Consider the following 13,957-nt stretch of genomic DNA (forward strand, 5'->3'; position numbering starts at 1 on the left):
ATGGCTACCGCTATCTCTATAACCATCACTACCATCTCCCCTCTCCTCACACACATACTCTCTACTGTAGAACACATCATCCCTGTTACTACAGCCCTCATCCGTTCTGTAGAACACATCATCCCTGTTACTACAGCCCTCATCCGTTCTGTAGAACACATCATCCCTGTTACAGCCCTCATCCGTTCCCGGAAAGACGTCATTCCTGATATCATCCGTTCTGTGAAAGGCCTCATCCCTAGTGTTCGACCCGTCATCCGTTTTCTCCTCACACCCGTCATCTCTACTGTTACTGTAGAAGACATCCTCCCTACTGCTCTTACAGCCTTCATCTGTTCTGTGAAAGACGTCATCCCTGTTACAGCCCTCATCCGTTCTGTGGTACATATCACCACCACTACCGCTGGCGCTGCTGTCATCCCCATCGCAGCCGTCATCCCTTTGGCTAGCATAGCCAAGGCACTGACCTTCAAAATGGCTGCCGAAATCATCCCCTTGACCTACACTGGCATCCAAAACCCCCCTGTTACAGTAGCTTGCTTTCTGCGCTCCAAAACAACCATCTCTACCATCAACATCACTACAGTTATCACCTCTGCTATATCCATGAATGTCTACATAACCACCTCTTCCACCACCCTTGTACATGTCGTTGCTCCCCCCAGAATAGAGGCTCGAATCAGGGAGGGGTGCCGCCCCTATTCCAGTCCCTCTGTATTGCTCGAGGGGAGTCTGGGGCTCCAAGGGGTGGTGGCAGGACGTGTGGCCCGGGCCGGGGCGGTGGTGGAGGTGATGCTGAAGGTATGGGTCCTGGTAAGGCTGGGGGGTAGGAGGTTGGAGGGACGTTCGGTCGGCCATGGGGTAGTCTCTGGTCTCTCTGGGCGTGTTCTGTGCCGGGATAGAAGGACCTTTAGTGGCAAAGATGAAGAGGTGCCGGAGCAGACATGGTTCTTTAAAACTCTAGAAAAAAAGTATAGGCAGGTCAGCTACCAGACAGACAGACAGAACCGTGCACTAGGTCTATCTATCAGTATAGGCAGGTCAGCTACCAGACAGAACCGTGCACTAGGTCTATCTATCAGTATAGGCAGGTCAGCTACCAGACAGAACCGTGCACTAGGTCTATCTATCAGTATAGGCAGGTCAGCTACCAGACAGACAGACAGAACCGTGTACTAGGTCTATCTATCAGTATAGGCAGGTCAGCCACCAGACAGAACCGTGCACTAGGTCTATCTATCAGTATAGGCAGGTCAGCTACCAGACAGACAGACAGAACCGTGTACTAGGTCTATCTATCAGTATAGGCAGGTCAGCTACCAGACAGACAGACAGACAGAACCGTGCACTAGGTCTATCTATCAGTATAGGCAGGTCAGCTACCAGACAGAACCGTGCACTAGGTCTATCTATCAGTATAGGCAGGTCAGCTACCAGACAGACAGACAGAACCGTGCACTAGGTCTATCTATCAGTATAGGCAGGTCAGCTACCAGACAGACAGACAGAACCGTGTACTAGGTCTATCTATCAGTATAGGCAGGTCAGCTACCAGACAGACAGACAGACAGAACCGTGCACTAGGTCTATCTATCAGTATAGGCAGGTCAGCTACCAGACAGAACCGTGCACTAGGTCTATCTATCAGTATAGGCAGGTCAGCTACCAGACAGACAGACAGAACCGTGCACTAGGTCTATCTATCAGTATAGGCAGGTCAGCTACCAGACAGACAGACAGAACCGTGTACTAGGTCTATCTATCAGTATAGGCAGGTCAGCTACCAGACAGACAGACAGACAGAACCGTGTACTAGGTCTATCTATCAGTATAGGCAGGTCAGCTACCAGACAGAACCGTGTACTAGGTCTATCTATCAGTATAGGCAGGTCAGCTACCAGACAGACAGACAGAACCGTGTACTAGGTCTATCTATCAGTATAGGCAGGTCAGCTACCAGACAGACAGACAGACAGAACCGTGTACTAGGTCTATCTATCAGTATAGGCAGGTCAGCTACCAGACAGACAGACAGACAGAACCGTGCACTAGGTCTATCTATCAGTATAGGCAGGTCAGCTACCAGACAGAACCGTGCACTAGGTCTATCTATCAGTATAGGCAGGTCAGCTACCAGACAGACAGACAGACAGAACCGTGCACTAGGTCTATCTATCAGTATAGGCAGATCAGCTACCAGACAGACAGACAGACAGAACCGTGCACTAGGTCTATCTATCAGTATAGGCAGGTCAGTCGCCAGACAGACAGAACCGTGTACTAGGTCTATCTATCAGTATAGGCAGGTCAGTCACCAGACAGACAGAACCGTGTACTAGGTCTATCTATCAGTATAGGCAGGTCAGACACCAGACAGAACCGTGCACTAGGTCTATCTATCAGTATTGGCAGGTCAGCCACCAGACAGAACCGTGCACTAGGTCTATCTATCAGTATAGGCAGGTCAGCCACCAGACAGAACCGTGCACTAGGTCTATCTATCAGTATGGGCAGGTCAGCCACCAGACAGTCAGACAGACAGAACCGTGCACTAGGTCTATCTATCAGTATAGGCAGGTCAGTCACCAGACAGACAGAACCGTGTACTAGGTCTATCTATCAGTATAGGCAGGTCAGACACCAGACAGAACCGTGCACTAGGTCTATCTATCAGTATAGGCAGGTCAGACACCAGACAGAACCGTGCACTAGGTCTATCTATCAGTATAGGCAGGTCAGCCACCAGACAGAACCGTGCACTAGGTCTATCTATCAGTATAGGCAGGTCAGTCACCAGACAGAACTGTGCACTAGGTCTATCTATCAGTATAGGCAGGTCAGCCACCAGACAGAACCGTGCACTAGGTCTATCTATCAGTATAGGCAGGTCAGACAGAACTGTGCAGTAAAAGTCAAAAATTATTTGGTTTTAAATATACTTAAGTATAAAATGTAAATGTAATTGCTAAAATATACTTAATTATGCAAAGTAACGGCTATCAGTAAATGAAAAAGAATGAAAATGGTGCCGTCTGGTGTCCTTAATATCAGGAATTTGAAATTATTTATTATTTAACTTTTGGTACTTAAATATATTTTAGTAATTACATTTACATTTTATACTTAAGTAGTATTTTACTGGGTGACTTTCACTTGAGTCATTTTCTATTCAAGGTATCTTCACTTTTACTCAAGTATGACAATGGAGCACTTTTTCCACCGCTGGCAACCGATCTGTTGGCCTCATGTGTAAACTTACCTAGAGAAGCAGGAAAAAACACAAACCACAGTCTTCGCTAGTGAGAAAACCCAGTCCCAACTTTGACTCAGTCATTAAAACTTAGTACCATATAGTCCCATATGACTATCACACACAGAAACTGCCCTGTAGATACAGGGCCATTATATCAGTTCAATTCAACAACGCAACAATGCACAGCTTCTCGCTTCCTCCCTCTCTCTCTCTCTCTCTCTCTCTCTCTCTCTCTCTCTCTATCTCTCTCTCTCTCTCTCTGTCTCTATTGTTGTAATTAGGTTAAGATAGTATGACTCATAGACAGAGAGAGAGAGAGAGAGAGAGAGAGAACAGAGAGAGAGAGGAGGAAGAGAAAGAGAAAGAGGAGGAAGAGACAGCAAGAGGAGAGAGAATAGAGAGAGAGAATAGAGAGAGAGAACAGAGAGAACAGAGAGAGGAGAACGAGAAAGAGAAGGAAGAGAGAGCAAGAAAGAGTGGTGATTCCGTTCTGACTAAGTTTTAGGCATCTTTCTTCACTTTTCATGCTGGCTATATTATCTCTGATGTTCCTTCCTTGTTTCTTGTCTTTCATTGAGTCTTTATAAGTTTATATCTTTGTTTGTCCGACAAAAAAAACGATGTCTCAAAATATGTGCACACACCTTTTTTTATTTCTCTCTCTCTCTATCACATACACACACACACACACACATACACACACACACACACACACACACACACACACACACACACACACACACACACACACACACACACACACACACACACACACACACACACACAGGTGTCGGTGATAAAAAGTTAACTCTGATAACACTTGTCACAGAGACACTCCTGCCCTCCCCTCCCTCCACACCCCTCCCCTTCTCCCCCGGTGAAAACCACATCCTCAGGAAACAGTTACGGATCTCCCTCCTTCTCTCTCTCTCCTCTATCATTATCTCTAACCATTATCTCTTCTCTCTCTCGCTCTTCCTCATTCTCTCTCTCCTCTATCATTATCTCTAACCATTATCTCTTCTCTCTCTCTCTTCCTCATTCTCTCTCTCCTCTATCATTATCTCTAACCATTATCTATTCTCTCACACTATCATTAGCTCTAACCATTATCTCTTCTCTCTCGCACTGTCATTATCTTTAGCCATTATCTCTTCTCGCTCTCACTATCATTATCTCAAACCATTATCTATTCTCTCACACTATCATTATCTCTAACCATTAGCTCTTCTCTCTCGCACTATCATAATCTCTAACCATTATCACTTCTCTATCACACTATCATTATCTCTAACCATTATCGCTTCTCTCACACACTATCTTTCTCTCCAACCATTATCTCTTCTGTCTCACACTCTCCTCTATCTTTATCTCTAACCATTATCTAAATCTCTCTCACACTCTCCTTTATCTTTATCTCTAACCATTATTTATTCTGTCTCTCACCCTCCTCTCTTTATCTCTAACCATTATCTCTTCTCTCACACTCTCCTCTATCATTATCTCTAACCATTATCTCTTCTCTCTCTTTACCTCTAACCATTATCTCTTCTGTCTCTCACTCTCCTCTCTTTATGTCTAACCATTATCTCTTCTGTCTCTCACTCTCCTCTCTTTATCTCTAACCATTATCTCTCCTCTCGCTTCACCTCTAACCATTATCTCTCCTTTCCCTCACTCTCCTCTATCTTTACCTCTAACCTTTATGTCTTCTGTCTCACACTCTCATCTATCTTCACCTCTAACCATTCTCTTTCTCTCACACTCTCCTCTATCTTCACCTCTAACCATTATCTCTTCTCTCTCACACTATCATTATCTCTAACCATTATCTCTTCTCTATCACACTATCATTATCTCTAACCATTATCTCTTCTCTCACACACTATCTTTCTCTCTAACTATTATCTCTTCTGTCTCACACTCTCTATCTTTATCTCTAACCATTATCTCTATCTGTCTCACACTCTCCTTTATCTTTATCTCTAACCATTATCTCTTCTCTCTCTTTACCTCTAACAATTATCTCTTCTGTCTCTCACTCTCCTCTGCTTATGTCTAACCATTATCTCTTCTGTCTCTCACTCTCCTCTCTTTATCTCTAACCATTATATCTTGTCTCTCTTTACCTCTAACCATTATCTCTTTCTCTCTCTTTACCTCTAACCATTATCTCTCCTTTCTCTCTCTTTACCTCTAACCATTATCTCTCCTTTCTCTCTCTTTACCTCTAACCATTATCTCTCCTTTCTCTCACTCTCCTCTATCTTTACCTCTAACCATTATCTCTTTCTCTCCATTATCTATTTTTCTCTCACACTCTCTCTCTTCTCTCTCACACTCTCCTCTATCTTCACCTCTAACCATTATCTCTTCTCTCTCACACTCTCCTCTATCTTCACCTCTAACCATTCTCTTTCTCTCTCTTTACCTCTAAACATGATCTCTTTCTCTCTCTTTACCTCTAACCATTATCTCTCCTTTCTCTCACTCTCCTCTATCTTCACCTCTAACCATTCTCTTTCTCTCTCTTTACCTCTAACCATTATCTCTCCTTTCTCTCACTCTCCTCTCGCTCTTTCTCTCTCTTTACCTCTAACCATTATCTCTTTCTCTCTCTTTACCTCTAACCATTATCTCTCCTTTCTCTCACTCTCCTCTCGCTCTTTCTCTCTCTTTACCTCTAACCATTATTTATCCTTTCTCTCACTCTCCTCTCACTCTTTCTCTCTCACTCCCCTTTTCGTCAAATCATTGTAAGAAAGGTTCAGCCACATTGTCCAATCTGAAAGCAGCACACACTGTCTGTGTCTGTGGGCAGGGGTCACAGAGCTGTATATATGTGTGTGTGTGCGTGTGTGCATGTGTGTGTGTGTGTGTGTGTGTTCGTAGGCGCAGTGTAGATGATAATACAGTTGTTTACCAGAGATCTCTGGGTAAGTCTACTGACAGGAAGTCTCTACCCAAAAAGGAGACACACACAAACACATCTCCACCCAGAGATACCCCAAACACACACACAAACACTCACACTCTCACACTCACGCACACTAGAGACGGATAGACAGGAAGGAAGAGAGGACAAGGGAACCCTCTAAACGAATCAACAAACACACTACTCTCGCCCACTCACACACACACACACACACACACACACACACACACACACACACACACACACACACAGTCTCATACAGTTTGTGGGGGGGACACAATTCAGTCTCATTTAAAAATCCTATTTTCCCTAACCTTAACCCTAAACTTAACCCCAAAAACCTAACCTTAACACTAACCCTAGCTCTTAACCCTAAACTTAACCCCAAAAACCTGACCTTAACACTAACCCTAGCTCTTAACCCTAAACTTAACCCCAAAAACCTAACCTTAACACTAACCCTAGCTCTTATCCCTAAACTTAACCCCAAAAACCTAACCTTAACACTAACCCTAGCTCTTAACCCTAAACTTAACCCCAAAAACCTAACCTTAACACTAACCCTTAAAGTAATTCTAACCTTAATCCTAAAACCCGTAGAAATAGTATTTGACCTTGCACCCAGTTGGTGAAATTTTGGTGTATTTACTATTCTTGTGGGGACTTCTGGTCCCCACAAGAATAGTTAAACACGTCGACACACACACACACCTCCTTTCCCTCCACCTTTCCTTCCTTCTCTCCTTTTCCTCCACCTTTCCTCCCTTCCCTCCTTTCCCTCCACCTTTCCTTCCTTCCCTCCTTTCCCTCCACCTTTCCTTCCTTCCCTCCTTTCCCTCCACCTTTCCTTCCTTCCCTCCTTTCCCTCCACCTTTCCTTCCTTCCCTCCTTTCCCTCCACCTTTCCTTCCTTCCCTCCTTTCCCTCCACCTTTCCTTCCTTCCCTCCTTTCCCTCCACCTTTCCTTCCTTCCCTCCTTTCCCTCCACCTTTCCTTCCTTCCCTCCTTTCCCTCCACCTTTCCTTCCTTCCCTCCTTTCCCTCCACCTTTCCTTCCTTCCCTCCTTTCCCTCCACCTTTCCTTCCTTCCCTCCTTTCCCTCCACCTTTCCTTCCTTCCCTCCTTTCCCTCCACCTTTCCTTCCTTCCCTCCTTTCTACATCTCTGTCTTGACAACTGCTCTCTGGTTTCAGTTCTTTAAGGCCCAAATTAACTTTGTACTGTATTTTACTGCATATTTGTACAGCTGACAAATCTGTAAAAAAAAATATTATAATTATTTGATCAGTAATGCTGAACAATTATAATAATAATAATTGTAATACGATTAACCAAAATGTTCAGTTAAATTATTTGAATTACATTTAGTCTGTTCTCCCCCCCCCCCGTGAGCTTACATTTGAGTCACTAATGCAGAGCGATTTACAGAAGCAATTAGGGTAAAGTGCCTCGCTGAAGGGCACATCAACAGATTTTTAACCTAGTCGGCTCGGGGATTCGAACCGGCGATCTTTCAACTACAGAAACGTCTAACACATCATTGTGATCTCTACAGCGCTGTTGGCTGGTCGTCATTGACCTTGCGTAGGCTTAAACACTGGTATACACTGATTTATAAGGCCATATTGGGTAAAATGCCATTTTATCTCTGTTCTTTATTAGTCAGGTCAGTAAATAAATATCAATTACGGTCCCATTCTGATTTGCTTCTAGCAGAACCAAACATTAGAACAGTCATGGTAGAAATAGTTTTAGTTACTCAGCTCCGTGGTCCTGGAATTCTCTCCTGAACATTTTAAAATGTGATGATCTAGTTTCGTTGGTGGAGTTTAAACACTTGATCGATGTATATATCATAGAAGAGTGTAATTGTTTTTAGGACGGCTGTTTTTAGTCAAGATGTTTGTGTTTTTAATGTAATATGTAATTGTTGTACTGTATGTATGGAGTGGCAGGGTAGCCTAGTGGTTAGAGCGTTGGACTAGTAACCAGAAGGTTGCAAGTTCAAACCCCCGAGCTGAACAGGCAGTTAACCCACTGTTCCTAGGCCGTCATTGAAAATACGATTTTGTTCTTAACTGAATTGCCTGGTTAAATAAAGGTTAAAAAATATATATATATGTAAAAATGTGTGTTTATAGTTTTGTTTAATGTTGTGTTAGCGTATGTAAGTTGTTTTGTCTGAAACGTTGTTCCCCTGCTGCTATTGGACCAGTTCTCTCTTGGAAAATACATATTATCTCAATGAGCAAAACCTGTATGAATAAAGATTAAATAAAAAAATACAGGCCCAACGCCTTAACCTGCCACCCCACCACCCTCAATGTGCTACCTGCCACCCTCAATGTGCTACCTGCCACCCTCAATGTGCTACCTGCCACCCTCAATGTGCTACCTGCCACCCTCAATGTGCTACCTGCCACCCTCAGTGTGCTACCTGCCACCCTCAATGTGCTACCTGCCACCCTCAATGTGCTACCTGCCACCCTCAATGTGCTACCTGCCACCCCACCACCCTCAACGTGCTACCTGCCAAAATTGTATAAATATATATTTTTACATGTGAATAAATAATGGTTCATAAGTGATCAGCAGTAACAGTCACTACCATCATGGGACTTTAATTCATTGTTTTATTCTGTTGTTACAGCGTTCAACCAATATAATGCATTTAATGTTTAAAAAAATAATAATAATAAATAAATAAAACATTTCTTTCATCAAACCAAAACGACCTCAAAAAGCACAAATCAATCACTCAGTGTTATTTCCTGATAGTCGCTGGTTGATCTACACAGGACTTTCTAACCAGAGAGAGAGAGAGAGAGAGAGAGAGAGAGAGAGAGAGCGAGAGAGCGAGAGAGCGAGAGCGAGAGAGAGAGAGAGAGAGAGAGAGAGAGAGAGAGAGAGAGAGAGAGAGAGAGAGAGAGAGAGAGAGAGAGACAGAGAGACAGAGAGAGAGAGAGAGAGAGAGAGACAGAGAGAGCGAGAGAGAGAGTGAGAGAGAGAGAGAGCGAGAGAGAGAGAGAGTGAGAGAGAGAGAGAGAGAGAGAGCGAGAGAGAGAGAGAGAGAGAGAGAGAGAGAGAGACAGAGAGAGAGAGACAGAGAGAGAGAGAGAGAGAGAGAGAGAGAGAGACAGACAGAGAGAGAGAGAGACAGAGAGAGAGAGAGAGAGAGAGAGAGAGAGAGAGAGAGAGAGAGAGAGAGAGAGAGGGGGAGAGAGAGAGAGAGAGAGAGCGAGAGAGAGAGAGGGGGAGAGAGAGAGAGAGAGAGAGCGAGAGAGAGAGAGAGCGAGAGCGAGAGCTCACCAAGAATTCACAAAATGGTACAAACACCAAATTGAGACGTTGCATGCAGAATTCTGAAAAAAAATATCCTCAGTGTACAACGTAGAACACCAAATAATGCAGAGCAGAATTAGCCTTCCATAACAAAGCCATCACCTACAGAGAAATTAACCTGGAGAAGAGTCCCCTAAGCAAGCTGTTCCTGGGGCTCTGTTCACAAAACACAAACACACCCTACAGAGCCCCAGGACATCAGCACAATTAGACCCAACCAAACCATGAGAAAACAAAAAGATAATTACTTGACATATTGGAAAGAAGTAACAAAAAAACTGAGCAAACTAGAATGCTATTTGGCCCTAAACAGAGAGTACACAGTGGCAGAATACCCGACCACTGTGACTGACCCAAACGTAAGGAAAGCTGTGTACAGACTCAGTGAGCATAGCCTTGCTATTGGGAAAGGCCGCCGTGGGCAGACATGGCTCTCAAGAGAAGACAGGCTATGTGCTCACTGCCCACAAAATGAGGTGGAAACTGAGCTGCACTTCCTAACCTCCTGTCAAATGTATGACCATATTAGAGACACATATTTCCCTCAGATTACACAGATCCACAAAGAATTAAACTCCCATATCTATTGGGTAAAATTCCACAGTGTGACATCACAGCAGCAAGATGTGTGACCTGTTGCCACAAGAAAAGGGCAACCAGTGAATACAACTTATATTTATGTTTCCTGTGAATTTTTTATTGTTAATTCCATTTTTGTTTATGCATTTTTTTCACTTGCTTTGGCAATGTTAACATGTGTTTCCCGTGTTAATACAGCCCTTATATTGAAATTGAATTGAGAGAGAGAGAGAGAGAGAGAGAGAGAGAGAGAGAGACAGAGAGAGAGAGAGAGAGAGAGAGAGAGAGAGACAGAGAGAGAGAGACCGAGAGAGAGAGAGAGAGACAGAGAGAGAGAGACCGAGAGAGAGAGAGAAAGACAGAGAGAGAGAGAGACCGAGAGAGAGAGAGAGAGAGAGAGAGAGAGAGAAGGGCTCAGGTAGTTCTATGTGTAGGTGAGGTGTGTAGGTTTATACCGTACATGTTAACAATGTGGTGTAGCAGTACAGTGTGAACACATCACACTGAAACCTCACTATTAGCATAACATCTAGTGGAGGTGTAACAAGGTAGATAACATGGTGGATTATGAGTAGGCTTGATGAAGCAGTAGGCGTACTGACTGTACCACCGTGGTCCTCCAACCTTTGGCCTTTTAACACTCATTCAGAAAAGCCTCTCGGAGTGCTGATCTAGGATCAGTTTATCCTTTTAAATCACAATGAATACGATTACATGGACAAAAGGGGGAACCTGATCCTAGATCCCAGCCCTCCTACTCTGATATGCTTGATATATATATATATATATATATGGCCCTGGGAAACTAGGTGATCCAGACAATTAGTCACGTTAAAAGTTTACTCGTAAACAAAAGTTGATTTTCATCAAACTGTGGAGCATAAAATCTATCGAACGGTGTGATGATGCCGAGGCGGCGAACAAGAGTGTGAAAGTATTCAAACGAAAGGGAAGAAAAGATACAGAGGAGTGTGGGGGAAATGTTCTACTTTCCTCAGATAAAGAGAGAGAGGAGGAGGAGGAAAGACTTGAACACGACTTTTTTTTTTTTTCTCCCTTGATTTGTTTTATCTTCCTTCACTAAGAAAATAACTGATAACAGCGATGGAAAGAGAATAACAGAAGAGGTGCGATCAACATTATCTTTACGGTAATGTGATAATTATGGGGCTTGTAACTCACTTGTGCTAATAATGTCAATGATGTCGTAATTAAATTAATTTCGGGGTGGCAGGGTAGCCTAGTGATTAGAGCGTTGGCCCAGTAACCGAACGGTTGCTAGATCGAATCCCCGAGCTGACAAGGTAAAAGAAATCTGTCGTTCTGTCCCTGAACGAGGCAGTTAACCCACTGTTCCTAGGCCGTCATTGAAAAAAATAATTTGTTCTAAACTGACTTGCCGAGTTAAATAAAGGTCAAATAAAAAATAATACAAATTAAAGATCTATTACATCACAGACGAGGCACAGAAAATATAACGGCATTTTAATAGCTTCATTTTATTGCCCAAATGTGTATCTCTTCTCGAGCTAGGCCTACTATAACAGAAACAACTAGGAAATAAACATTACGCATTGTGTTTCATCTACGTTCTGCGTCTTTGTTATGTTATGTTATGTTATGTTATGTTATGAACTGTATGTAGAACCATTACGATCCAAACTAACACAATCAATACGCAGGTGACCAAAGCTAAAGATGAAAACTATATTTTTTGCATGTACATTTCTCATTACTTTTATAATTTCAGCGAATATATATATATATATATATACACATATATACACATATATATATACTCATATTTATGCGGTCCAAGTCCAATGCTTGCCAGATACAATTAAACTACACATATTGTCTTTTGGAAATTCTAATTTTATCTCATTGCATAAAATATTTGTAAAAAAAATACTCCGTGCAGATTGGATTGAATTCCTAAATCACTAATGAACCAAAGGTCATAAGGTCACGGTGAAGGTAAAGGCTATATAATATACCTGCCGTAATTACGTTTTTGGTTCAAATATTCAGAAGTCATAGTGGAATGTGTTGTTTGATCGGTCACTGCTAATTATTATTATTATTATTATTATTATACAGAGAAATAAAAATCCTTGATTAGTGAAAAGGGAACTTACTCTCGTCTCGGGGCTCTGGTCAAGGTTTGAACAGGTTCTCAGATGCCACCTGAATATGGGGGTAAAGTACGAAATATATATATTTTTTATATTATCAAACTAATTTAATATGCATTTTTCAACCTGTGAATCGTTGGGAGAATAGCCTCCTTACACTGAAGATAAGGATGGTTAAATCCACCAACAGGCTTCTGCTCCGACATAAGGACTGAGAATAGTGCAAGTTACCCCCCCCCCAAAAAAATTACCAAATGTACCATTAAATGAATTAGTGAATTTTGAGGGATTTTTTAAGAGTTTACCCAACACCTAAAACATGGTATTATATACCCCCAGTGCCTCGCAGCACACAATGAGAACACAATACAATCAAGACGGCACATAAATTGGACACAGACGGAAATACTACTTTCAAACTAATATTACGAGGCAATAATGGAACAAACAGCATCGACAGCCTAACAACTACATGGGAGACTCCGGCGTGGACACCCGTACAATAAACACCTAAAATAAACACCCATCTACACCTGGAAAATAAACACCCGTAAAATAAACACCCATCTACACCCGTAAAATCCCACTACGGTTAGAATCCTCGGATGATGAATAAATCAGATGTCTTTACTAGACTACCCTGGGGATCTGTACCCTGAGGACATGTAGAGTATCATAGACAAACACAGTAGAGTAGGAGAATCATAAGGATGCTGATGTTTCGACTGCGAAACTGTTTAACTCCCACTACGTCTAATTACGATTCGGCTGCAAGACAACTTAAATCTCAATTAAATTCCCCCCCCCCCCCCCCCCCCCCCCCCCAAAAAAATGTCCTTATGAAAATCCTTTTGTCGTTGTTTATCCAAAGTTGTATGTGTCAAATGAACTGGTTTTGGCTATAGAACACAACAAGGCAGGTTGTCACCAGCATCTCATTGAAGGACTCTCTGTTTGTCTGACAATGGGACAATGACACTTTCCATTTACCTTTCAGTAGATGCTCTTAGCTAGGTAAGAAACAACCAAAATGTGAGTCATAGTCAGTACATGTTTACAGCATTTGCAACCTCCATTTACACATGAATTATAATGTCTCAACAATACGAAGAGGCTAAGAATTACAACAGAGATGTAGACTTACCATTCATCCCTTCATCACGATCACGTCAATGGTAACGCACTGTACATACGGCATCGCTCTAGTGCATGTGTGTTGTGAGTGTGTCTGTGTGTGGTGTGTGTGTGTGTATGAGAGAATAAGAGCGAGAGGAGAGAGCGAGAGGAGAGAGCGGGAGAGTCATAAGAGCGGTTATGGGCCGCTGTCGCTCTCTCGATTCCTCTGATCTCACCTCTGTGTGTGTGTGTTCTCTGATCTCTCACACACCTCGTCACCCTGGAAACAAAGTAACTTTAACACGCCACAGAGCAGTGGCCCAGACCTTGAACACAGCTCTCTCTGTCCCTCCCTCACTCTGTCCCTCCCTCACTCTGTCTCTGTCCCTCCCTCACTCTGTCTCTGTCCCTCCCTCACTCTGTCTCTGTCCCTCCCTCACTCTGTCTCTGTCCCTCCCTCACTCTGTCTCTCTCTCTGTCCCTCCCTCACTCTGTCTCTGTCCCTCCCTCACTCTGTCTCTCTGTCCCTCCCTCACTCTGTCTCTCTGTCCCTCCCTCACTCTGTCTCTCACTCTCTCTCTGTCCCTCCCTCACTCACTC

At 43.1% G+C, this 13,957-nt stretch overlaps 1 long non-coding RNA gene across 1 annotated transcript; it reads right to left on the reverse strand.

Moving 5' to 3' along the window:
* Nucleotides 1-621: 621 nt before the first annotated feature.
* Nucleotides 622-13,454, reverse strand: LOC139415866 (uncharacterized). Its single transcript, XR_011635032.1, has 3 exons — nucleotides 13,386-13,454; nucleotides 12,245-12,293; nucleotides 622-888 (listed from the first exon to the last, which is right to left on the reverse strand). It is a non-coding gene; the product is annotated as an uncharacterized lncRNA (long non-coding RNA).
* Nucleotides 13,455-13,957: the final 503 nt, after the last annotated feature.

Source organism: Oncorhynchus clarkii, chromosome 9 (assembly GCF_045791955.1).
Source record: "Oncorhynchus clarkii lewisi isolate Uvic-CL-2024 chromosome 9, UVic_Ocla_1.0, whole genome shotgun sequence".
NCBI lineage: Eukaryota > Metazoa > Chordata > Actinopteri > Salmoniformes > Salmonidae > Oncorhynchus > Oncorhynchus clarkii.